This window comes from Anomaloglossus baeobatrachus, chromosome 6 (genome assembly GCF_048569485.1).
Source record: "Anomaloglossus baeobatrachus isolate aAnoBae1 chromosome 6, aAnoBae1.hap1, whole genome shotgun sequence".
Taxonomy (NCBI): domain Eukaryota; kingdom Metazoa; phylum Chordata; class Amphibia; order Anura; family Aromobatidae; genus Anomaloglossus; species Anomaloglossus baeobatrachus.
In genome coordinates, this window is record NC_134358.1 from 250,289,192 (window position 1) to 250,301,779 (window position 12,588).

The window sequence follows — 12,588 nt, forward strand, 5'->3', positions numbered from 1 at the left end:
GAATAATAATTGAATAATGGCTGCCACTTCATTATTCAATCTCGTATTCCGTGCCTTCCCCACCCACTGGCGACCATGATTGGTTGCAGACAGACATGCCCCCACGATAAGTGACAGCTGTCTCACTGCAACCAATCACAGCCGCCGGCGGGCGGGTCTATATCAAACAGTAAAATAAATAAAAAAAAAAATGGATTTTCCCCCGATATTTGATATCAGCCAGGATAAAGCCACACGGCTGGAGGCTGGTATTGTCAGGATGGAGAGCGCCACATCATGGGGAGCCCACCACCCTAACAATATCACCCAGCAGCCGCCCGGAATTGCTGCATCCATTAGATGCGACAGTCCCGGGACTCTACCCGGCTCATCCCGAATTGCCCTGGTGCAGTGGCAATCAGGGTAATAGCGGGGTTAATCATGACAAGCGTCTCCCCGAGACACCTTCCATGATTAACCTGTAAGTGAAAGTAAAGAAACACACAGCAAAAAATCCTTTATTTGGAATAAAAGACAAAAACAACCCTCATTTACCTCTTTATTAATCTCCAAACAACAATCCAGGTCCGAAGTTACACGACACTGTCAGCTCTTCTACATGAAGATGACAGGTAGCCCCGTAGAACACGAGCGCTTTGTGTCCTCTCCACGTAGCACCTGAAGTGAGCCGCACTGTCACCAGAGACTTCACTCTGCAATGCAGACGTCCAGATAACCAAATCTTCCTATGTTTCTCATTAGAGCCAGTGGCTCAATGGTTAGCGCTTCCGCCTAAGAAGCATTAGTTCACGAGTTCAAGTCCCGGCCGCCCCGAAAAGAATTTAATTTATTTTTAATTTTAAATTATAATTATTATTTATTTATAATTATAATTTAATTATGCACTGAGGGGAGGAGCCGGACATCAGCTGGGTGTGGCGGGCCACACCTCTAAAATCGTAGCAGTTCATGGAATGAGGCTGCATTGCTCTCTCCTCTCTCTCTTTCTCGCTCTTGTTCTCTCTCTCTCTTGTTCTCTCTCTCGCTCTCTCTATCTCTCTCTCTCTTTCTCTGTCTTTTTCTCTCTTTCTCTCTCTCCTCTCTCTCTCCTCTCTCTTCTCTCCTCTCTCTCTTGTTCTCTCTCTCGTGTTCTCTCTTTATTGCTCTCTTGCTCTCTCTCTCTATTTCTCTCTCTTTCTCTCTGTTGTTCTCTCTGTTTTTCTCTCTCTCTCTTGTTCTCTCTCTTCTCTCTCTTCTCTCTCTCTCTTGTTCTCTCTCTCATGTTCTCTCGCTCTCTTTCTCTCTCTTTCTCTCTCTTTCTCTCTTTTCCTCTCTCTCTTTCCTCTCTCTCCTCTCTCTTTTTTCTCTCTCTCTCTTCTTGTTCTCTCTCTCTTGTTCTCTCTTTCCATCTCTTTCTCTCTCTCCTCTCTCTCTTCTCTCTCTTCTCTCCTCTCTCTTTCTCTCTTTCTCTTTTTCTCTCTCGCTCTTCTCTCTCCTCTCTCTCTTATCTCCTCTTCTTGCCTCTTCTCTCTCTCTTCTCTTCTCTCCTCTTCTCTTTCTCTCTCTCTTTTCTCTCTCTTCTCTATTCTCTCTCTTTTCTCTTCTCTTTTCTCTCTCTTTTCTCTCTCTTTTCTCTCTCTTCTCTCTCCTCTCTCCTCTCTCTCTCCTCTCTCTCTCCTCTCTCTCTCCTCTCTCTCTCCTCTCTCTCTCCTCTCTCTCTCTTTTCTCTCTCTTTTCTCTCTCTCAGACCTGGCGATGATCAGCTGATGCGGTCACCTGACGGAATCAACTGACACTATTAGTTGAGCGGTGAGGCCGGCTTTTTACCGCCCGGCCGGCTAAACTATCAGCTGCTGCTGTCGGACAGGAGTCTGCACAGAAGTATGTAGTTTGTTTGTTTTTTTTGCACTGATGCATCAGCTGATTGTATAAAAGCCATTTATATAATTAGCTGCTGTGTCATGTGATTCAGGCCCTTGAACCTGGCACATCATCTGATCGCTTTGCCTTCCTGCAAACCGATCAGATGATATTGGATTCGGATTACTGCGGAGGGGGGTTCTTTATTTCAATAAAGATGGAGTCACTAATTGTGTTGTGTTTTATTTCTAATAAAAATATTTTTCTGTGTGTTGTGTTTTTTTTTAACTGTACTAGAAATTCATGGTAGCCATGTCTAATATTGGCGTAACACCATGAATTTCGGGCTTAGGGCCAGTTGATAATATACAGCTAACCCTATTATTACCCAGCGAGCTACCCGTCACCAGGGCAGCTCGAAGAGTTGGATACAGCGCCAGAAGATGGCGCTTCTATGAAAGCGCCATTTTTTGGGGCGGCTGCGGTCTGCAATTCGCAGCAGGGGTGCCCAGAAAGCTTGGGCATCCTGCTCTGCAGATTCCAATCCCCAGCTGCCTAGTTGTACCTGGCTGGACACAAAAATTGGGCGAAGCACATGTCATTTTTAATTATTTCATGAAATTCATGAAATAATTAAAAAGAAAAAGGGCATCCCTATATTTTTGGTTCCCAGCTGCGTACAAATAGGCAACCTGTGCTGCGGATTTCAATTCCCAGCTGCCTATTTTTACCCAGCTGGGAACCAAAAATATAGGGAAGCCCTTTTTTTTTAATTATTTCACGAATTTCATGAAATCATTAAAAAAGAAAATGACGTGGGATTCGCCCAATTTTTGTGTCCAGCCAGGTACAACTAGGCAGCTGGGAATTGGAATCCTCAGCACAGGTTGGCCCGAGCTTTCTGGGCCCCTCTGCTGCGAATTGCAGTCCGCAGCCGCCCCAGAAAATGGCGCTTTCATAGAAGCGCCATCATCTGGCGCTGTATCCAACTCTTCCAGCAGCCCTGAAGTCGGGTGGCTTGCTGGTAATAATGAGTTAATACTAGCTTTGTTTTACTAGTTAGTATTAAGCCAGAGATTCTTAATGTCAGGCAAGTTTGAACCAGTCACTAAGAATCTCCAATAAAGAGTTAAAAAAAAGACACCAGACAGAGAAAAAATACTTTAATAGAAATAAATACACAGACACATTAGAGACTCCATGTTTATTACTCCCTGTCAGCCCTCCACGATCCTGGTCTTCTGTCTTCTTTCTCCTTCAACCCATGCAGCTCTGCTACATCAGACAGCACTGCATGGGAAGAAGACGCTGCTGCTCCGTGCAGTCTAATCACTCAGTGAGTGAGCAGAAGCTGCGGGCTGTAAGCGGTGACGTCACCGCTGCCACCGTTGCTATAGCAACGGCAATCTCCAATCAGGTGAATCCCGGTGTTGCAATTCACCGGCTGTGTCAGCCAGTCCTTGCATGTGGGCTGACTTTGTAAAGAGTGCCCACATGCAGGAACGGGGAAGCTGACCATGTGCCAGAGCATTTTGCCGGTACACGGAGATGCTGGAATGAGCACCGCGTACCGGAGAGATGCACTGACAGGACCTAGCATGACATCTAGCCATGTGACCAGTCTGTAGCCAATGAGATAATAGACACGTGACTGGTCACATGCTATTTTGACGTCACGATAAGTCCTATCATCAGTGCTGGTTACCGGGAGGACGCAGCGATTATCGGAAGGAAAAGCGGCGGGAGACAGAAAGCAGGACGCATCGCGGGGACCTGTAAGTGTAATGGCAATGTTTATTAACTGTATGTATTAACTGTATGTGTACATATATAATGTGTTTTTATGTGTTTGTGTATGCCTGCCATTGTTTTTTTTTTGGCTTCCCTTCCCTGTATGTTGGCACTCTTTACAGAGTCAGCCCACATGCAGGGATTAGCTGCCACACACCGTAATGCCACAGCTGGTGATGAATAGCAGCGCTGAGACTCATGTGATCGGAGATCATCCGTTGCTATAGTAAGCCGCTCGTTAGGTTACTATGGCAACGGTGGCAGTGGTGACGTCAACGCTTACCAACCCGCAGCCCCTGCTCCATTACACAGCATGTGGAGCAGCAGTGTTCTTCCTCTCCACCTGTGCTGTCTGATATAGCAGAGCTAGATCGGTGACAGAAGACCAGGATCGTGGAGTTGTGAGAGGGAGTAATAAAGATGGAGTCCCTAAGTGTGTCTGTGTATTTATTTCTAATAAAGTATGTTTTCTCTGTGTGGTGTCTTTTTTTAACCCTTTATCGGAGATTCTTAATGGCCGGGTCAAACTTGGGCTGACATTAGGAATCTCCGGCTTAATACCATCTGGTAAGCTTGTATTAACCCTTTATTACCCAACGTGCCACCTGTGAAAGCACCATTTTCTGGGGTGGCTGCGGACTGAAATTTGTAATGGGGGGGCCCAGAAAGCTTGGGCCACCCTGTACTACAGATTCCAATCCCCGGCTGCCTAGTTGGTTTTTTTTTTAATTATTTCAGGAATTTCATGAAATAATCTAAAAAAAACGACTCGGGCTTCACCCAATTTTTGTGTCCAGCCAGGTACAACTAGGCAGCTGGGGATTGGGGGCAGCCTGTACCTGCCTGCTGTACCTTGCTAGCATACAAAAATATGGCGAAGCCCACGTCATTTTTTTTTTTGCAATAAACGTAAAAAAAAGGGCTTTCCTGTATTTTGATCGCCAGTCAGCTAAAGCCAGGCAGCTGGGGGCTGTGATTCTCGGCAGCCTGGAGCCTCCCCTGAAAATGACACATTGTTTCTTAGCGCCATTTCCAGGCACCATTACCCGGCACGTCCAGCGGCCCTGATGGCGGTGGCACGCTGGGTAATAAAGGGGTTAATATCAGCTTTGTATTCTCAGATGGTACTAAGCCCGAAATTCATTGTGTCACGCCAAATTAGACATGGCCACCATGAATTTCCAGTAAACAGTAAAAAAAGCAACAGATAGAATTTATTTTTTTTTACAGATAAAAAAAAAAACATTTAGAGATGCCATCTTTATTATAAAAAGATCCTTAGTCCGACGTAATCCACAGGGACAGCAAAGTCAACTCTGCTTCATCACTGTGCACAGACAGTGTCTATACAGAGTGAGAAACAAAGAAACCCATGTCAGCTCTGCTACATCGCTCTGCACAGAGCGATGAAGCAGGCTGACAGTGAGGGGATGATTGCACTTATGTCTCACATTGCATCACCCCACTCTCAGGACAGGAGCGACTCAGCTGCATGGAAATAAATGCAGCTGACCCGCTGCTATCGGGAGATTGTGCGCTGTGATGTGATGCGTCACTCGCATCACGGCGCACCAGGACCTTTGATGACGTCATACTCACGTGACCAGTCTGTAGCCAATGAGGTAATACAACATTTACACGTGACTGGTCAAATAAGTATGATGTCACGGACGGTCCTTTTAGCCAGAGGTGCTTACCGGGTGGCACAGCAATGATCGGACGGATGGAAGCAGAAGTGCTGGGAGGCAGACTCTGCAGGACGCGTCGCGGGACCTCTAAGTATGATCATAATGTTTTTTAATATCATGCCATCATAAAAAGCATGTAGCATTCTCAGTCTTATCCATGAGAGGTTTGACAATCGAGAAGTTCCGAACTAACTTTCTGTAATAATTAGCAAACCCCTGAAAGTGTTGTAGTGCTTTCAGATTTACAGTAAGATCCCACTCCAGAACAGCATGGACCTTATTTGGATCCATCCGGAAACAGTATAATAGCAGAATCTGACAACAGAAAGATAGTGCCCAATAGTCCAATATACAAAGATAATAGCGGAGACTAAAACTTAGCTTTTAATATATAATCAATAAAATCGATATTAATTTTCATAATAGTGCAGTAAAAGATTAGTGCCAATTTGGCTACATATTAGAATGATCTCACCCAGATGTTTTCCAAGGGTAAGAAGACACACTGATTCAGAGTTGGTCACAGGCTGGAAGAACCGGGGTAAGGTGTTGGGAGATGATGTACTAACCCCTGTCGTGCCCCGTGATTGTGCTTCCGCCCTGACAAGGGCAGTACCCAAATGAGCTGTCTGCCCCGCAACCATGCAAAACACAAACAAGAACGTCTCCCGACGCGTTTCCCTCTAATTGGCAAGAGTTCCTCAGGGGAGACCAAAAACAAATGATCAACCTGCAATGGCAGGGACCACAAGACTGATCAACCTGCAGTGGCAGGGATCAGAAAGGTAGAAAACCTATGTGTCCAGGTAAACGGTGGTGGTCAGGGCGGAAGCACAATCACGGGGCACGACAGGGGTTAGTACATCATCTCCCAATGCCTTAACCCGGTTCTTCCAGCCTGTGACCAACTCTGGATCAGTGTGTCTTCTTACCCTTGGAAAACATCTGGGTGAGATCATTCTAATATGTAGCCAAATTTGCACTAATCTTTTACTGCACTATTATGAAAATTAATATCGATTTTATTGATTATATATTAAAAGCTAAGTTTTAGTCCCCGCTATGATCCATCCGGAAACCAGCAGATGACACCATGAAGCCCCAAAATTGTACCTTCTGTACAGTGACTACACACTTTTCCAGCTTGGTAAACAGTTTATTATCATGTAATATCTGTAACACCTGCCTCACGTATACCTGATGTGTTTTGAGGTTGGAAGAATAAATCAAAATATCAGCAATATATACTACCACATATCTACCCACTAGTTGATGGAAAATGTCATTGAAAAAATGTTGGAAAACACCTGGGACATTTGTCAAACCAAAAAGCATGACCAAGTTTTCATAAGGAGCTTCAGGTTTGTCAAAGGCTGTTTTTCACTCATCCCCTTCTCTGATTCTAATCAGATTGTAGGCCCGCTGAGATCCAACTTAAGGCCCTGTCACACTAAGCAACATCGCTAGCAACATCGCTGCTAACGAACAACTTTTGTGACGTTGCTAGCGATGTTGCTGTGTGTGACATCCAGCAACAACCTGGCCCCTGCTGTGAGGTCGTTGGTTGTTGCTGAATGTCATGGGCCATTTTTTAGTTGTTGCTGTCCTGCTGTGAAGCACAGATCGCTGTGTGTGACAGCGAGACAGCAACAACTAAATGTGCAGGCAGCAGGAGCCGGCTTCTGCGGAGGCTGGTATCCACAGTAAACATCGGGTAACCAAGAAGCCCTGTCCTTGGTTACCCGATATTTACCTTCGATACCAGCCTCCTCCGCTCTCACTGTCAGTGCCGGCTCCTGCTCTGTGCACATGTAGCTAGCTGCAGGACACATCGGGTTAATTAACCCGATGTGTGCTGTAACTAGGAGAGCAAGGAGCCAGCACTAAGCAGTGTGTGCTGCTCCCTGCTCTGTGCACATTTAGCTGCAGGACACATCGGGTAATTAACCCGATGTGTGCTGTAACTAGGAGAGCAAGGAGCCAGCGCTAAGCGGTGTGCACTGCTCCCTGCTCTGTGCACATGTAGCTGCAGCACACATCGGGTTAATTAACCCGATGTGTGCTGTAGCTAGGAGAGCAAGGAGCCAGCGCTCAGTGTGCGCTGCTCCCTGCTCTCTGCACGTGTAGCTCCGTGCGGTGGTAACCAAGGTAAATATCGGGTTGGTTACCGATATTTACCTTAGTTACCAAGCGCAGCATCTTCCACGCGGCGCTGGGGACTGGTCACTGGTTGCTGGTGAGCTCACCAGCAACTCGTGTAGCGACGCTCCAGCGATCCCTGCCAGGTCAGGTTGCTGGTGGGATCGCTGGAGCGTCGCAGTGTGACATCTCACCAGCAACCTCCTAGCAACTTACCAGCGATCCCTATCGTTGTTGGGATCGCTGGTAAGTTGCTTAGTGTGACGGTACCTTAAGAGAACTACTTAGCACCAACAATCTGATTAAATAAATCAGGGATGCGCATAAGAAGATAGCAGTCATAAATGGTAATTTGATTCAGCTTGTGAAAGTTTAAAAACGGACACAGACCCCAATCTTTTTTCTAAACAAAATGTAACCCAGCTGCCACAGGAGAAGAGGAGGGTCTGATATGTCACTTAGCAAGACTCTCCAAAATATAATATTTCATAGCTTGCTTTTCCAGGCCAGATAGATACATCCTGGTCTTGGGAAGTTTTGTCCTGGGAGCAAGTTTACAGGACAATCATATGCACGATGGGGAGATAGATCCTGGCACTCTTTTTCTGAGAATACATCTATACCTGACTATCTCTCTAGACTGCCAGTCTACCACTGGATTATGCATAACTAACCAGGATAGACCCAATATGATAGAAGTATGGAGATCCTCCAAGACATAACAAGAAAATAGTTCCTTAGGAAGAGGCCCAATGCATAGGTTTATATTATGCACCAATTGTCTGAAACTCCCCTGGCCGAGAAGCACTGAGTCAATGGCGAATATGGGGAATGATTTAGCCAGCATATGGCAGAAGAAGCCATGAGTCCGTGGAAACCAAGAATCCACCTTATTCACACTATCCAAAAGCACAGATATGATCTCAATTTTGGTACCTATGACAACCTCAGCAGCTAAAATAAACTGAGATGCACTTGCAAAGGGAATATATACGCCCAGGTTGTAATCCTAAACACAACCTGGGGTCAGAAGTTTTCTGACTACTTACCTTGCTTAGGACCCCGATAAAATGATCTTTATCACCACCGAAGAAACACACCCCTGTCTTGTGGTCAACTGCAAGGGATCCAAACTGAGAGGAAGCCCCCTTTAACTGCATGAGTTCATCAGAGCTTGCAGGAAGGACTTCAGTCTTAGGCCCCTTTCACACGTCAGTGATTCTGGTACGTTTGTGCTTTTTTTTAAACGTACCAGAAATACTGACATACGCAGACCCATTATAATGAATGGGTCTGCTCACATATCAGTGATTTTTCACTGCACGTGTCTCCGTGCGGCGTACCCGCGTGTCCGTGATTGCCGCACGGAGACATGTGCATTTTTTTCTGGCATCACTGATGTCCCACGGACCACGCAGTGGTTTGGTCCATAAAACACGTGCCAGAAAAAAATGTGCTTCTAAAATAAAAAGCATTTTAACTCACCCGGCTTCAGCCACGCTCTGTGCAGCCCGTTCTGCTTGCTGCTTCTGAGCCGGCTCATTACTGTCGCGCATATTCATGATGCACGACACAGCCGACCCGGAAGCAGCTGCTGCGGGGGTCAGCGCCGGCCAGATGCTGCACCGCAGACCGCAGGAGTGATCAGCACCATGGAGAGCGGGAGCGGGCACAGGTGAGTTAATCTCTAAGTGCAATCACGGGCCACAGAGAACGGAGCCCGGATTGCACTTAGACAACCCACGTGTGCCGTGATTCATGGCACACGGAGGGACATGTGCGTGTTTTACACGCCAGTGAAAAACGTCAGTGTTTTTCACTGACGTGTGAAACGGGCCTTAGAAAGTACAACAGTGGACAGAGTCATAATCGGTATATCTATGAGGCATCTTTTGATATGTATGGCCATTGCCTCCATTGCCTCCATTGCCTCAGGACTCAAGTCTCATATAACACCAATGCGTCCTTGAGCCTTTCTGACAGATCCTTGCAAAAATAGCTCCTAATAGCTAGGTAATTCCACCTGGTGTCAGTGGGCCATCTCCAGAATTCAGAACAAAAACTCCTTCAGCTGGTGTCCCTACTGGAGCTTGCGTAGCTTAGACTCAGCAAGGGAGATCCGGTGAGAGCCACCATAGATGAGGCCTTGGGCCTCAAAAACTCATCAAACGACATAAGTAACAGTGAGTCGGTTGGAAAGATAAGGGAAAAACGTTTCTGCTTGCGGAGACTGACAAACCAATCTGGCTTTCACTGTCAGTGCAATGCTCCTCTGGGTTATACTCAAATTGTCTCTTCAGAGAGGAAGGAGATGAACTCTAGTGCCACCTATTGGAAGTAGCAATCCTAAAAATCAAAAGTGGCCCTTTAACAAGCCTTTTCATATGACCTAGGATTTATGCCAGATCAGAACCTCAATTTGCCGACACGGTGTTTCGGAATGATTGTCCCTCTTCAGTGCAAAGTATGAGATCTGATCTGGCTGAATGAGAAACTCTACTGGGTTCTAAGGGGAAAACTTTTCTCCTTGCTGAGACTGACAAACCAATCTGACTGTCAGTGGTAAGGAGTCTTATAGAAGATAGAATATAAAGTATTATAGAAGAAAAAATGCCTAAGATTGAAGGTCTCTCTGGGGAAGGGAGATTACAATCCACACCCACTGTTCCTCACTTCGAGAAGACTGTAAGCAGAGATTAAAATAAAGCTTGCAGACTTCATGGAAAACAAAAAAAAAAACAGAGACTAGCAAGGTTCCGCCAGGAATGAGGGAAGATCCAGCAAGCGCTGCAACAAACAGGGTACATCGGACACACAATACAACAGTGGGCCTTGACATTAGGGAGAGTGGAGCTAGGTCACCTCCTGCAATAACCTGAGGCTGTTTCCTGCACTCCCTAATGTCCCAATATGGGTTATTTCTTGCCGTTGATGATCACATGCCTAGGCCCTCACTTGCCCTGAACTCACCATGGCTAGTGAGAAGGCCAGTGAGAGCACAAGTCTCACCACTGCAATTATCCAAAACAAGGGTAGGAAGACAGACAGGGGAAAATAGACACAAAAGGAAAATACTCCAAGCAACTCCAATGCAGCCAACACCACAGCTGCAATTGTTATGAAACTTTTTCCCAAGACTGGCTCTTTCCACATTGGACAGCTTAGATGTGAGAATTTATAACCAACATTAGATGTTAAGACATGTGGCAATTTATAGCAATAGGGAATGGTCAAAAAGAGCTGGAAATGAGATTTATGCCGGCTTTACACGCTACGATATATCACACGATATTTCGTCAGGGTCACGTCATAAGTGACGCACATCCGGCGCCGTTTGACATATCGCAGCGTGTGACAGCTACGAGCGTCTGTTAACAAGAAAAAATACTCACCTTATCGTTGCTCATTGACACGTTGCTCATATTCAAAAAATCATACGTCCTTCTGTGCTCTGCTTGTTCATCGTTCCCAAGGCAGCACACGTCGCTCCATGTGACACCCCGGGAACGACAAACTGCAGCTTACCTGCGGCCGCCGGCAATGCTGAAGGAAGGAGGTGGGCGGGATGTTTACGTCCTGCTCATCTCCGCCCCTCCGCTTCTATTGGCCGGCCGCTGTGTGACATCGCTGTGACGCCAAACGTCCCTCCCCCTTCAGGAAGAGGATGTTCGCCGCCCACAGAGAGGTCGTTCGGGAGGTAAGTACGTGTGATGGGGGTTATCGAGTTTGTGCGACACGGGCAACAAATTGCCCGTGCCACACAAACGATGGGGGCGGGTGCGAACGCAAATGCGATCGCACGAGAAATTGAAGCATGTAAAGCAGCCTTTAGGCTCCAAAGAATAGTCAGATATGAAAGAGTCCTTAAGTCCTAGAGCACCAAAGCAAAGCAAATACATTTAAACATAGAATGCAGAACTGTGCACAATCAGGAGCTGTGACCTTTCCCCCCGAGAGTGGGACACACCCGTGACACACATGTCTTTAAGAATTGACAATGCTACAAGGTCCATACATCTGACCTATATACAAGTGGGGGCGAAGGTCCAAATTTAGCACCTGGGCCCATCAGATTCTAGTTACCCCATTGCTTCATAATAAATCTGGCGCTGTCTACGCTGTCAAGACTAGCATAGCTGTTATAGAAGAGTCATTTAATGAAAACTCTTCTATCACAGCTTTTATGAAAACTCCATTGTTTTATTTTTATACAGAAAGTGATGTATACCACCTGTAAACTCTGAAGGTCGCAAAGCTCTAAAGTAACTTCTAAAAATGAATAGTGGTTAACAAAAGACACATTATATGACACACTTCACCTGTTAATCATAAACCTGATTAAAGGAATTTTCTCTGAGTAAAAAAAAAAGTAAATTTTTTCCATTAAATGTACCACTATTGTCCAAGATATATGTGTATACCTGCAGTGCTATATAATGATGATTCATTTTTCCTGGAAGTGTAGGAAATAAGCTTTTTTCAGAATGTTTTTATCAATGTGTTTCTAGGTTGAACAGACCCCACCACAAACACATCTTGTGAATATGGCATTACAGGTTTCAATAATCTAAAAAGTGTCAAAGCTTTTATATTATATTATTATATAAATATATATATTTCTATCAAATATAAAACTATGAAATATGATATATACACTAAAAAAACTTGTGGATTAACAATGGGAGATCAATTCATCAAGTAAAATAAGCAATACAAATAGGCATACACATAAATTATGTGTACATATAAGGTATGTAGGGTATATCTACTGTAGGTAATGTCCAAACTGAGGTGCACAGTAGTAGCAGTGATCTACAGTGAAATGTAATGAAAAATGGTGGAAGAGGTAATGAGAGGATCCGAATTTCAACTCACGTTAGGCCATTGTACTTTATCTGTCAGTCGTACAATAGGATCAGAATGGATGCTTAGAAGAAAAAAAAAACAGATGGGTGGGAATAGAGAACCTTTAAGAGACATATACTACTCACAAAAACTTAGGGATAGTTGGCTTTTAGGTGAAAATTTAGGAGGATTCAAAGGCTGAGGCCACACGGGGATTACTGCGAGTGCTCGCATGACACTCGGCACACACTCGTAGCACAGCGGGAGCTGAGTGTCATGCAAGTGT